The 14,518-nt window shown below is 43.9% G+C and overlaps 1 non-coding gene across 1 annotated transcript; it reads left to right on the forward strand.

The window, feature by feature from the left end:
* Positions 1-324: 324 nt before the first annotated feature.
* Positions 325-396, forward strand: trnag-ucc (transfer RNA glycine (anticodon UCC)). Its single transcript has one exon. It is a non-coding gene; the product is annotated as a tRNA-Gly (tRNA).
* Positions 397-14,518: the final 14,122 nt, after the last annotated feature.

A 14,518-nucleotide genomic window follows, 5' to 3' on the forward strand; every position in this document is an offset into this window, starting at 1 on the left:
ATGAAGAGGACAATCACCTGATCAAATATCCCCTTCAATGGGTCAACGTTTGCTTTCTATCTGACAAAGAACTGCAGATGTTGCAGATCTGAGAGACAGCTCAAAAATTGCTGGGAAACTCAGCAGGTTCGGCAGCATTTGTGGAGAGTGAACCTTTTGGATCCAGTGATTGTTCTTAAGGGCTGAAGGCTTCTGATTCTGATGTTTTCAGACCTGTTGACGTTTTACAAACAATTGCTTGTTTTGCTTTCATCCCCAGTTCAGTTGGTGACGATTACGGCCTTGTTATGTCCGTTTGGGAAAAGGGACAGTCTATTTGCTAGCGCGGTGGTGGTGTAGTGGTGAGCATAGCTGCCTTCCAAGCAGTTGACCTGGGTTCGATTCCCGGCCATCGCAGTGTCGTGGCTTTTCCTGTGATTTTGTAAGGAAAAGTCTTGAGCACCAACGTTGCATTCTGTGGCGAAATAGATTTGTCAGGTTGCTTTAGGGTTTTCATGGCGATGGTTCCTGTTAATTGCCGTGACAATCCGGGCAGCGTTGCTCGAAAGCTTTCCTCTCTGCTGCCCATTGCTTATTTGAATATTGTTCGCAACATAAGATTCGTTTTGTTTTGTTGGAAAAGTGAGAGATTGCTATCGTCAGAAACCTTAAATAATTACAGAAGCCGCTGGAAATTCGGAACAGATTCAACAGCCTCTATCGTGGACAGGAAGGAGGTTTAAATGCGTCAAATTTCTTCAAGGTTAAAATACATTCGCACCTCAAAACCATTTGGAAGCTTAAGAATTACAAACATCACATTATAACCTTTCCTCATCCGTTCTCGTTTCACAATATCATTCCGGTAGCAGGAAGACCAGTTTTGTATGGTTTATGCAATGTTACCATATTCGAACATTGACTGTTTCGTAGTTAAATGATGTTTCATTTCGTTCAGTTTTCCAATAGAGTTGGGTTAGTCCACACTTTGTTTTTTGTTTGTGTTACAACGATAGTGCGAAGTAAATTGTGTTTCGGTTCAAGCCTGGTAGTTTCACCAATTGAATTGCATTGCCGTACATTTGCCTTCAGGAGAAAAGAAAAAGGGACCTAGACAATCTTCTTAATTAATAGGAGTTTGATCTGGTTCAAAACCTCCTCAATTTCGGTCAATAAATGTTCCTACAGTGCGCAACAATGATTTTCACAGATTAGAGGAGGATGCACAGACATCGTTATTAATTGTTATTACCTCGGACATGAGACGTTTGGGAATGATATTCCTCAGACCATCGACTGTCTGCTCAGCCAAGGTTAAAGGTCTGGAATCCGGCAAAATTGGGAACAATGCAATTCCCAGGAGACTGAGAGGTTACTAACAGAGCGGGAGGTGGAGAGTCGGGAGCAGAACTACAGGGACAGTCCGCTCTGATCACTGACCCTTCACCGTCAGTATATCCAGTGCCAGGAATAACTGCCATTGGTCAGAATGACAAAATGTTACTATGGAAAATAAAGAGCATGAAAGTAAGGGAAGGTTTAAAGCATGAAAGCAAGGGAAGGCTTAAAGCATGAACCCCACTGGCGATCTGGTGCAAGGGGTCTGTAGAATACAGGATGAGTTAAGAATAGTGGAATTCTCTCACACCAATTAGCAAAGAAAGGTTGACGCTGAAAGGTCTCGATGGTGAGATTAGATTACAGTTAGTAAAGTTAGGCTTCCTGTTAAGTATCATTATAACTCGAATGGGAACATAAATATTTGGGACATGACATTAAGTATCAAATTAATAGTTAATAGAGTCAGCCTGATTGAGATTATTGACAATAAATAACAAATTATGGCATCGGGAAAATATGAAGTAAGGTCTGGAATGAAAGCCCATTGTTGCGAAAGCTGACATTAAATATCTAACCGTCACATGAGAATAACGTTAAGTAGAATGAACAATTAAACAAATGATGGGAACTAACATCAATGGTTTATTGTGTAGCGAGTGTGAGGTCCTTTGATTAATATATTTGGACATGCTGATAAGCAAACAAAGCATGGGAAAATTGTACAAAAAACCATGGACAATGAAGTTCGAGAGCATTCGAGAATCTGCTTTCTCGGTGTCACGGTTTTTCATTTGCAAATAACAGACCGACCTATTGAAGAACACTCTACGTCTCCTGGTGATTCTCCAGACTTTTTCCACGACAAAACTCAGCAGGTCTGGCAGCATCCATGCAGAGAGAATCGTGGACAATATTTAACAACTTCATCAGAATTCAATAATCTCCCACAGGTACTGCCAAACCAGATAGTTTTGTCAGCAGTTTCTGATTTTGTTTCAGATGCTCAGAGGCCACAGTTCATTACATTAACTTTTAAACCATTGCAGAAAGTTCTTTGTGGTTCTTCACACGGAAATTTTCCGTTTGAGGAACATTTTCCTGCCCCCATTGGAAACAAGAAACCCTGCAGCAGAGAAAACAGATGCTTTAACAACAACGATCGCTGTCGTCTTTGGAGGTCTTGAACCACCAGCCTTTCATTTAACGGTCTAATACGCTGAAACTTCCAACCTAAAACCTTGCCCGAACATCTAAAGCAGGTTGTGACGGATTTCAGTCTGTCCTTCCCAGACCGAGAAGTGTCCTCTTATCAGTTTTGTTTTTTCCAAAATAAAGTCTGGAACATTCATTATGGAACAGTCTTATCCCATCCACGACAGACACACCCATGTCACTGAGCACCAACTCTACTCCAACTGGGACCAGCTCCCTTCAAGCCTTCTTGTCCCTTGTGCAGTCCCGAGTTTTTTCATTGTCCCGGAGTCTCGATGAGGTTTGTATTTGTCATGTAGGGGAACGAGAATCATCAAAGTTAATGGTCTGTCCTCTTAAAGAAGGGGTAGTGGTCTTGACTGTCTCTGCTCATTTGGGCAGTTCACCCTTCTTCATTCTCCTTGAATTTCACTTCTCACAGAGTTTCTGAAGATTCACAATGTTGGAGACTGGGTTATATGCTTTGCCTCTTTTACATTTTTTTCCACCTACCAATTGATATTTTCCCAAAATCTCTTTAACACTCCTCTGCCTTGCACCATGTCCAGGGTCGAGATTTCCTGGCATTTGGAGAGATTCCCGAGGTTTTCTTTGGAGCCAAGAGAGTTAACTGAAGATGTTATGCAGCTGTTTATCTTGATGGGGGAGGGAGCGGTGGGGATTGGCACATTGACGATCAGGAGGAAGTATTGTCACTGAACAGGGTCAGTGATTGAAGGAATTTAATGAAATGCAGCACTTGTGCACAGTAAATTCACAGAATGCTGTAGAAAACCGACGGGTGCAGCGGTAACTGTGGAAAGAGAAACAGAGGTAACATTTTGAGAGTGATGTATTTGTGATCAAACACTCGACTTTCTAGCGCACGACACTGCCAGCGAAATTACAGTCACTGAAGTGTTTTTGAAGAAGATTCAGGTCTATTTGTTCATTCAAAAGTCAAAAAGGACAATGCTGCAAACACTAAGAGCTGGCACTGGACAGTGCAGACCGACCTTAAGGGTTTTTTCTGCTCTGATATACACCTGGGATAATGTGGCACCAGAAGGCTTCCTCACAGCGGAAGGGGCCAATTACGTAATACTTAGGTGTGGAGGATATTTTATCTTTCAGAGGGTAGCAAATCTGTGAAGTTGTTTGCAACAGAGTGTTGTCAAGGCTGCATACATGCAAGGCTGAGAAAGACAGGCATTTGGTCACTTCGGGAATCGAGGGCCACAGAGATGAGGCCGAAAGGGGATTTGAGGATTAACCAAATCAGCCGTGATCTCATTGAAACTTGTCGCTGACTTGATGGGTTAAATTGCTTCCATCTGCTCGAATGTCTTTGTTGTCATTTCGAAAATGTGAACCACCATTGCACATGAAGAAAAGCAGAAAGTTTAGAAGAGACGATTACAGTCAAACTGAGTCAACATCATTTTTGAAAGGAAAAACACACGATGACAATCTAAGAGATTTCTTTGGTAGCATGACCTGCAGACTTGGTGAAGGACGATGCTCAGTAAAGTTCATTTGAATTTTAGCAAGCAATCAATAAGGGGCTATGTAAAAGTCCGTTGCACAATAAAGGAGTTCTCGGTGTTGGGTCATAAAGCAGCATTGTCTGTCCATTGTCTATTTAACAGAAATCACCGAATCAAGAATAATGAGCAGTTTTCAAGTTGGAAAGATATATTTTTTTAGATTTTTTTTTTAGATTAGATTAGATTAGATTACTTACAGTGTGGAAACAGGCCCTTCGGCCCAACAAGTCCACACCGACCCGCCGAAGCGTAACCCACCCATACCCCTACATTTACCCCTTTACCTAACACTACGGGCAATTTAGCATGGCCAATTCACCTGACTTGCACATCTTTGGAGTGTGGGAGGAAACCGGAGCACCCGGAGGAAACCCACGCAGACACGGGGAGAATGTGCAAACTCCACACAGTCAGTCGCCTGAGGCGGGAATTGAACCCGGGTCTCTAGCGCTGCGAGGCAGCAGTGCTAACCACTGTGCCACCGTGCCGCCCATTTAGTGAAATCCAGACTGGTTCGTCATCGGATTTAATGTTTTATCTGACCGAATGACTTGGAGGAAGTGGCAGAGTGAAATGCTGCGATACACAATAGGTGGGTGAGCATATTGTGATAAGGATGTGGAATTTTGCAAACAGGTATCGATAGTATGAATGAGTGGAGAAGTCTTGGCAAATGCAGTTTCATGTAGGGGCACTTTTATCTGTTAATAGGTTCACAGCTCTCCATTCAATTTGCAATGTTGCAACCCCACACAAGAGCGCATTCGCTCGCTGTTGCAGATTTTGTTGACACATTGTTACCACTGTTTTTGATCATGTGTTGGTTTCTGAGTGACAATTGTTTCCACTGTACCGGAGGTACCAGAGACACGTTTATCAGTTCAGCCGAATATACGATAAACAATGTCCCTTTCAAAACGTGAGGTTCCATTCCAACCATGCACCAACCAAAATATCCAGAGCCGTGGAATGCGAATGGCCACATGCTCGGGGGATTGAGAGTGACGGCTCCATGTCAAATCGTGCTGAAACAAAAGTAACTGATTTAGAATGCTCTGAATAAAACCGAACGGAACTTTCCCTAAACTTTTCCCAATTCACTCGGAAAATGATGGTGTTGCGTGCACGTGGGTTTACGTAATGAACAGTTTATTGTCAGTAACAGGAGTGGGGTGGGGCAGGATAGTGAGGTTTTCGCGTGGCTGAGATGTGATCTGGTCGAACGGGGAATTCAAACACCCACAGAACAGAGAGCTGGTTGATCCAGGAACTCACTCCCATCTTCTGTTCCCAACCCAATTCTCCAGCCTTCTGTCTGTGACACTAAGCTCCCCTGAATTCCGGATCCAGTCTATTTCCCAGAATGGGTCTGAATCCGTCCCAACCTTCTCCACATCCACAGCTGATACACCGCGTCTGTGTGTGATTGAACACAGTTTCAGTCCCACACAGCAAACCCGGTCTGTTCGGAGCAAAGTCATACCCGCTGCGGGACAGATATATGGGTCTCTGGCCCCAAATGTGTTTCTGCGAGGGAGTAGTTAGCTCCTTCACCACTCACGGCAAGGACTGGTGCTTCAAAATGTGGGGAGAAAGAAAATAGGCACAAAAGTTTGGACAGGTTAGGTCAAGGGTTACTGTCAGCATCAGTGGAGTCCCTGCTTCAGAGTCTGAGTTTGAATCGCACAGACTTGGATCCAATTCGCATTCAGGAAATAAAGATTTATTTCTCTTTTTTGGTTTATCTGAATGAAAACTATTTCCTGCTTCCACACAGAGCACAGACGTGGATCTGCCAGAATCAATCCAGTGATTGATCGCATCCAACTGGAAGGATCATTGCGGCAGATACACGAGACACCTGTCACCGCAAATCGCCTCTAAGGATCTTGCCTTTCTCAGCTGAAACTATCTCACTGTTCCTTCAATGTCGTTTGTTTTAATTCTCGGAACTCCCTCCCTCGCGATATCACGGATGCATCTCTGTGCTGAGTACTTCCACGATTCTGTCAAGTAACTTACCATCTCAAGCTCTGGAGTCATTATGGATGGGCAGTGAAGCTGATCCCAAAGAGTGACGTGCATACTCCAGAAATTTGTTTCAAACGGCTGCACTTTCGAAGAGGAAACCCGAAAGTATTCGGGAACAAGTGAGAAGTTTCGAAGGGGGAGTAGGATAAACTGAAAGTCAATAATGACCAGGAGACGTGAGGCAAGAAGTGGGTTTGATGCTGTTGGTGCAAGGCTCAATGTCAGTGCTAATGGGTTAGCCCTTACTACCCACTGTTAACACCGACTCACACACCACTCCTGGTAAATTCACCACAATTACCCTGATCTTTTGGTATGAGATTCCCTCTGTGCATATTCACGCATTTTATCGGCCCCGAGAGGATGAACGCATCCCCTTTACCCTGTCAGATTACAGAGGGGAAGGCAATAGTTTGAAAACAAAGCAAGAAGAGATTGCCCCTTTCGGTGCATTTTCAGTGAAGGAAGACCAGCTGTGACCTGTTCTTTCCTGCATAAGTGCAGGTTGATATATATTCTCATCGAGCAGCTTTATTACTGCAAGGAAGTCCGAGTTACTGTGATCAAATAGTTAATTAAATGCACAAACGGATTTGAAGAACACCGTATGTGGCTTTGTCAGTTAAAGCATCTGGTAATAACCAGGCGAGTATGGTGTCAAATGCTCTGAAATGTTCCGTACATTGAAAGTCCATTGCATAAACTTATTGCAAAAGCCGTGTTGTTGATCCAATATCGCCACAGTGAGGGCTCAGCATGCTTCTTGTGTTTGAGCTCAGCCCGTTGTTATTTGGTGAGACCAAGCCCTGCCGCCTGCTGTGGGCCCATTAGTCAATGTTCAATCTTGCTGATCCAACGCCGAGATTCTGTACACTGCTCAACAATGATCTCTCCATCGCTTCTACTTTTAGTCTCTCGCTGTCACAGCAAGTCTTTTTTAAATAATGAAGTGAGGCAGGAGACACTGCAGACTTGCCAGGAAATGTTGTGGTAATAACGCATCCATTGCGAGATGACAGCTCTCATTGTCTGCTGTCACCATTCATTAATTTTAGGCAAACTGCAATGATGTCATTGAAATCCTATAATTGGAGAGAAACTGCTTTTCTTCTGGTCGGTTAGGAATTCTAATTACAATTGTAAATGATCGTATTTTGAGTGAAGAAACGTCACCTCACCTCAGACCTAAGTGACAGAGATATTACCTGGAGACTGTGAGCCCAGTTCTACACACTCTGGCCGGAGTGAGGGGGGGGGGGGGGGGGGGAGGGTAGCGGGTTGGGGGGGAGGCGGAGAAAGCCACGAAACAGGTATACTCTCAATCTGTCACCGGATTTCAGACTTTTCCAAGAGAAGGAATAGAAATTGAGGGATATTGACAGACAGAGAGTGGGAGAATGTAGAAGAGAGTGAGATGGTACAGAGAGACAAAGGGAGACAAATAGATAAGCATACGAAGGTAGACACTGAAAACAGAAGCTCTCCATTCAACGTTGTTGCTCATGGACAGAAAGGAGAAGATAAAGGTAATGAGTAAGGCCAGACTTGCACCAACTCAGGAGAACAGCAACAGCATTACAGCCGATATGACATTTTTCATTTTACAGATGACGTTTGTCAGCTAATGAGAGATTCTGATATGTATGCTGATTCGTGAATTGAAACTGGCAATTACCCAGGAATTAAAACAATAAAATGCACAGGTAACCTGATTCTGTCGATATGAAACATTAAATCTCTTTGTCTCCACGGATGCTGTCAGGCCGGCTGAATTTGTCTGTCAATTCCTGTTGTTGATTCAGATTTCCAGGATTCGCACTTATTTGTTTTACGCCAGTCTGAATACTATTTGTGACAAAACTCCATCAATTGCCAGCACCATACAACATTCCCTGCTTTGGGAAGGCTGTCAACAAGATAACCGGTCAGAGGAAATCTCCCATTGTCACAGCAGTCAGAGTACTGAATCCTTACCACTAGACTTCCAGGGAAATTGAAATATGGTGCTGTATGTTTCCTTAATGAATCCCCTTTTATTTTTTCATTTGTGATCATTTTATCTGCACATCAATTTCCTTCTTTCTTCCATTTCTTTCAGCGTGGAAAAGGCCTTTCCGCCTATCTGCAGTGCGGGAGACCGGATATTCATCTACTCTCGTCCCAGTTTCCAGCATGAGGCACTTAACCTTGCATGTTCTGATGTTTCCAGGGTAAATTTCAATGAGATACTCCCTGTGCTTTAAATGACACAATCATAGGACTGAACTTTGACGTGGTCACACTGTATGGTAATCGCCCTGAGGAAATCATCCTCATTTTCATCCACACAGATGGACAGACAGACAAATCCCCCGAGAGCAGGAGAGATGTCAGGATGAGACCAGTTTAACGTGCTACACATCTGCCAGGTTCTCCGACCACCTCACCGCACCATGTCAAAGATTTGTGCAGCACAGAAAATGCACTTCAGCTGAACAGGTTTGCACCAGTCGAACACAAGTCCCTGACTGTTCTCGTCTCATTCTCCAACAGTTGGCTCACAGCTTCAAACGCAGTTGGTGGTAGAAGTGTACACCTCAATGCGTCTCAAATTTCTCTAGAAATTTCTGCTTGCTGCACCCTGACAGGCAGTGGGTTGCAGATTCCCAACATGCCCAATTTGCCCATTTTTGTTTTTAAGCTGACTCTTCCAGTCGAAGTCAGGGAGCAATTTCCCTTCGCAATTATTGACATTTCTCCATCACCATCAGTAGGATTCGAGGCTGCATGGTTTAAGCCATATGAATTTCAATTCCATTGCCTTAACCACTCCTCCAGGACGACAGGACGACTTGTGCAATTCACTTTCCAGGTCTCTTTCCTAGTGGAGATGAGGAAGAGTAAATCATTATTGGGTTTGTTTGAATCCAATCATTTCACAGCTTCCAAACGTGTAAAATTTCGATGCGTGGTGAGGCTGGCCGCATCATCCTGATGGATGGAATGGGCATTCAGTTAAAACAAAAACAGAACTTGCAAGAAAACCTCAGCAGGTCCAGCAGCATTTCTGGAGAGACATTAAGAGGCAATGTTTCAGAACGTCATCAGCGCTGTGTTTTCTCCCACAGGTACTCCCAAATTGGTTCGTTTCTGCAGCAGTTTCTTTTTGGTTTCAGATTCCCACAAGTTACAGTTCTTGACATTAATCTTGACAGCAATGCGCAAATGACATTGTGGTTAGTCACACGGTAGTGTTTCCATTTGGAGAATACCTGTTGATCTCATTAGAAATTGAAACAGTGCAGCAAAGCAAACAGATGCATTAAGGGCAGCAATCGCTGTCGCCCTGGGGGCTCTTGAATCAGCTATCTTTCATTCAGCAGACTAATGCGCTGACACGTGCAATCCAGCACATCACACGATCCTCCAAAGTAGGCGGTTACTGAATCTCAACTTCAGTCTGCCCTTCCCAGAATGACAACTGTCCTCTATCAGATGTACTTTTCCAAAATAAAGCCTGGGACGCTCATTATTAAGACCTAGGAACAGTCTGATCCCACTCACTGCAGACGTACCCATGTCACTGGGAAACCTCTCTCCCAGAATCGGGACAGTCTGGTTCCAGCCTCTCAGTGTTTGTCTGGCCCGAGCTTTTTCAATGTCCTGGAGTCCTCATATACAAAAATCTTTCAATGTCTCAGATCAGTTCATGTCCCGAGAACATCAGAGTTAATGTCCCGTCCCCTTAAACAGGGGGAAGCTGTCTTGACTGTTTCTGCTCAGTCCGACAGTTCACCCTTGCTCATTGCCCTCCGATTCCACTTCCCAAAAAGTTTCTGAAGATCCACAAAGCTGGAAACTGCTTTCCATGTTTGCCTCCTTAACATTGTTCCGCTCTCAAATGTCAATATTTCACCAAAATCTCTTCACTATCCTCTGTCTTTCACCATGTCCGGGGATGAGAATTCCCTTCATGAGGAGAGAGTCCAGAGGCTGGTAAGTTTCACTTTGGAGCGAAGAAGGTGAACCAGAGATTTCCTGCGGCTGTTTATAATGATGTGGGAGGGAGAGGTGGGGATGGGCGCTTTGACGAACAGGAAGAAAACTTGCCACCGCCCAGGGTCAGTACATAGAGGACTGTGATTAACGGAATCGAATGTAAAGTTGCACTTTTGCACAGTACATTCCGAGGATACTGCAGAAACTCGGTGTGTCCAGCAGTATCCGTGGGAAGAGAAACGGTCAAGGTTTTGATAGTGGCACAGTTCTGATTAAGAACTCGAGGTTACAAAATCAAATCGAACAACTGGCATGGTTTGTTGAGATTGTTCTTTTTTCGAGTTTGAGCGCGAAATCGTCCTTTCGGAAATCATTGAAAACGGCAGAATTCGAAACTGCGTGGGGATTCCCAATGGATATCTAACCCATCACCTTTCCCACTCGGACCTGTCTACACATTTAACTTCCGTGCTTAATACATCTTATGAAATGAATGTTTCCAACCTGAAACACCAGTATTTGGCTTGCCCTGTCCGCAGCCTGACCCCAGTATTCGCTGTCCCCCTCTCTTGGTTCAGAACGGAGTAGGATGCTGAGAGATCCAGTTGAATTACAACCGTTGCTGAGAGATAATTGTGGCTCAGCAGTTAGCACTGCTGCCTCACAGCACCATGGTCCCAGGTTTGCTTCCAACGTCGGGCCACTGTCTGTGTGCTGTTTGCACATTCTTCCCCTGTCTGCGTGGGTTTCCTTCCACAGTCCAAACATGTGTTCGTCAGGTGAATTTGCCGTGGTAAATTGACATAGTGTTTGGTGCATTACTCACAGAGGGTCAGTGTGGACTGGTAGTGCCGAAGGGAGCCAAACTGGAGGGAATTAAATCCATTGAAGTGGATGGGAAGGATCCATTTTCATGTGCAGAGAGATTAATAAACATAGCAATGGATCGAGAAAATAAAAACGTTGTTGTATTGGTACAGTGCTTTCATCGCCAGCTGAGTTACTGAGGGTTACCTCAGATTACAACAGGATCTGGACCAGATGGGTCAATGGGCTGAGAAGTGGCAGCAGAAATTTAATTGAGATAAATGCGAGGTGCTGTATTTTGGGATAGCAAATCTTAGCAGGACTTATGCCATTAATGGTAAGATTCCAGGGAGTGTTGCTGAACAAGGAGACCTTCGAGAACAGGAGTTGGGAGGTCATGGTGTGGCTGTAATGGACATTGCTTAAACTACTGTTGGAATATTGCGTGCAATTTTGTTCACCTTCCTATCGGAAAGATGTTGTGAATATTGAAAGGGTTCAGAATAGCTTTACAAGGATGTTACCAGGGTTGGAGGATCTGAGCTGCAGGGAGAGGCTGATCAGGCTGGGGCTATTTTCCCGGCTGCGTCGGAGGCTGAGGGGTGACCTTCTCGAGGTTTACAAAATTATGAGGGGCATGGATAGGATTAATAGACAAAGTCTTTTTTCCTGGGGTCGGGGAGTCCAGAACTAGAGGGCATAGGTTCAGGGTTAGAGGTGAAAGATATAAAAGAGACCGATGGAGTAATGTTTTCACGCAGAGGGTGGTACGTGTATTGAATGAACTGCCAGAGGTGGAGGCCGGTACAATTGCAACATTTAAGAGGCATTTTGATGGGCAAATGAATGGAAAGGGTTTGGAGAGAAATGGGCCGGGTGCTGGCAGGTGTGACGAGATTGGGTTGGGATATCTGGTCGGCATGGACAGGTTGGACCAAAGTGTCTGTTTCCATGCTGTGCATCTCTATGACTCTATGATTCTATGTGATCTTGAACAAAATTCGCTTTTGGCAAATCTAATGTGCAATTCATGTCTGTTTGTGGTCACGATTTGAAAATGTTTCAAATACTCACAGCTGGCTCTGCAGTGTTAAGACCGACCTTCCGGTGTTTATAATGCCCTGATTTAAATATATGGATAATGTGGGACCAGTGGGCCTTATCACAGCGGATGGGGTCAAACATGTAAGACTGACGTGAGGAAAATATTCTCTCTTTCGGAGGATAGCAAGTCTGTGGAAATATATCCAACAGAGGTCTGTCAAGAATGGGTACATTCAAGGCTGAGATAGGCAGTTATTTAGTTAGTCCGCAATCAAGGGCCACGGAGATAAGGCTGAAAAGTAGTGTTGGGGATTATACAAATAAGCCGAGATATCATTGAAAGCTGTCGCTGACTTGATGGACTAAATTACTGCTATCTGCTCTAATGTCTTTGCTGTCATTTGGAAAATGCTAGACACCATTTAAAATGAGTAAAAACACAACGTTAGGAAGAGATGTTTGCACTCAAACTGAGTCAACATTATTTATTGAAAGGAAAGTCACACTTGCCAATTTGCCAGATTCCTTTGCTAACATGACCAGCGGAGCTGATCAAGGGAGCTGTTCGGTATAGTCCTTTCGAATTTCTGTCAAATACTCAATTAGGAGCCATATAATAGATCATTGCACACTGAGAGAGTTCACGGTGTTGGGTAATAAATCAGCATTAACTGTCCACTGTCTACTCACAAGAAGTCACCGAATCGGGATTATTGAATAGTTTTCAAGTTGAAAATATATAATTAGTGAAATCCAGAATGGTCAGTCATCGGGCTTCAATGATTTATCTGTCTTAATGACTTGAAGGAAGTGGCAAAGTGAAATGTGTCCGGTTCTGCTGCCGATATGCAATCAATGAGCGGGTTTATTTTGATGAGGACGTGCAAAACTGCAAAAAGATAATGATAGTATGAGTGAGTGGAGAAATCTTGCAGTTTCATGTTGTGAGTGTGAGGTCATGCACTTTGTCAGGAATAATCAAAAGACAGACTAATATTAATATGGAAAGAAACCCAATAAAAGGGTGGTTCAGATGGTTTCCAAGAAAAGTCGGAAACTAAGTCGCCTGTAAAGTAATCGATGACCAAGATATGGCTTGTCTTGTTCTATGGGCCATACGTATTTTATTGATTATTGTTCTCCAAACATTCTTTACAATAGAACCGGGAGTGGGAGAGGGGAAATTTAGATCACCCATGATTACTGCCATCTTTTAGCGCTCACACACACTATATTTCTTGTCCGTCTTATTTCTCACTCTGGTTACTGCGAGTGGGCTTGTCAACTACACCTGCTACTGACTTCTTTTCTCGCTGTTCCATATCTCGACACAAAACACATTTTACATCCTTATTTCCTGAATCAAGGCAATCTCTAATCATTGCATAAATATCAATAAAATCTCGGCATTTCGCACGCCTCTGAATGTCATCTTCCAACATTAATTGATTCTTTACTGTGTTGTAATTGCACATGATAAGAGAAAGACAAAAAAGACATTGGTGGACCTGGGCTTCAGACGCGCGTTATTGAAGTTAAAACGCAGATTACTGCCCACAATACGATCATAGAAGCACTCACATAATCTTCAGGAAGCACAGAAAAAGTACAGTGTCGTAGGGCATGTCAAGAGCAGCACCAGAAACACAACAGAAATACTGTTCTGGGCTACTATTTTGTATGTATTTCTCAATGAGCAATAGACTTTTACATGTGTTCCATCAGGAGGTACTTCACACAAGGAAGTAACCAGTGCTGCAGACGGTCATATAATCCCAGTTCCAACTCCCGGGATCAGAGATACTCAGTGTCCTGCATATCGATATGAGGAACAGCTGTCCGTGGCATTTACGGGCTAGATGAACTTTATGAATGCAGCTCGCACGTTGTCAGCCTCTTTCTCCTATATATTCTTTCGTGCAATCCCTTGGTGGAATCTCGTCAAATACTTTGTCCTGCACTTGATGGGTCTTGGGTCTTGTGTTCTCAAACCCCAACAATCGGAAGCGGAAACTATTGATTGAAACTAATTCAATTCATAACACTCACAGGACCGCAGCGTTTCACATGAGCTTCAGCAGCGCCGAGAATGTCATCGAGAAAGGGGAGGAAAAGGTTGAAAACCTTCTTCTCAGCTCCGCTGAAAATTCCAACAACTCCGAGGACCGGAGCTTCACAGCTTTCTGCTCCAAAACTCTATGGTTTTCTGCCGCAGAGAGTTGTACCCTCTACTTCCGCGTGCAAGGTGAGGATACCAAGCCCGACACTATCAAGGATGGTAGTTAGAGCGAGGGCAACACCGGTCACTATCATATAGACAGCCACAAACACACTCTTTTCATATGGAAGTCCATTCCTTCACACTCTCTTCATTTTACCATCACCCCAGAGATTATTCTGATAAAACAGCTTTGCACTGCCTCTGTGACAAGGGGACCATTGATTTAGAAAGGTCAGAAAGTCTGTCCACAATAGCCGAAATACTGTCTCAACAACACTCCACAACTGCTACACATGATTCATTTTGTAATGAAGGCTGACATTTCATTTCCTGTCCTGGTTCATGGATGCCCTGCATGAATTCTGTTCGTGGTGTCTGA

Source organism: Chiloscyllium plagiosum, unplaced genomic scaffold, assembly GCF_037043375.1.
Source record: "Chiloscyllium plagiosum isolate Xiang-an unplaced genomic scaffold, Cpla_swu_hap1 HiC_scaffold_39, whole genome shotgun sequence".
Lineage (NCBI taxonomy): Eukaryota > Metazoa > Chordata > Chondrichthyes > Orectolobiformes > Hemiscylliidae > Chiloscyllium > Chiloscyllium plagiosum.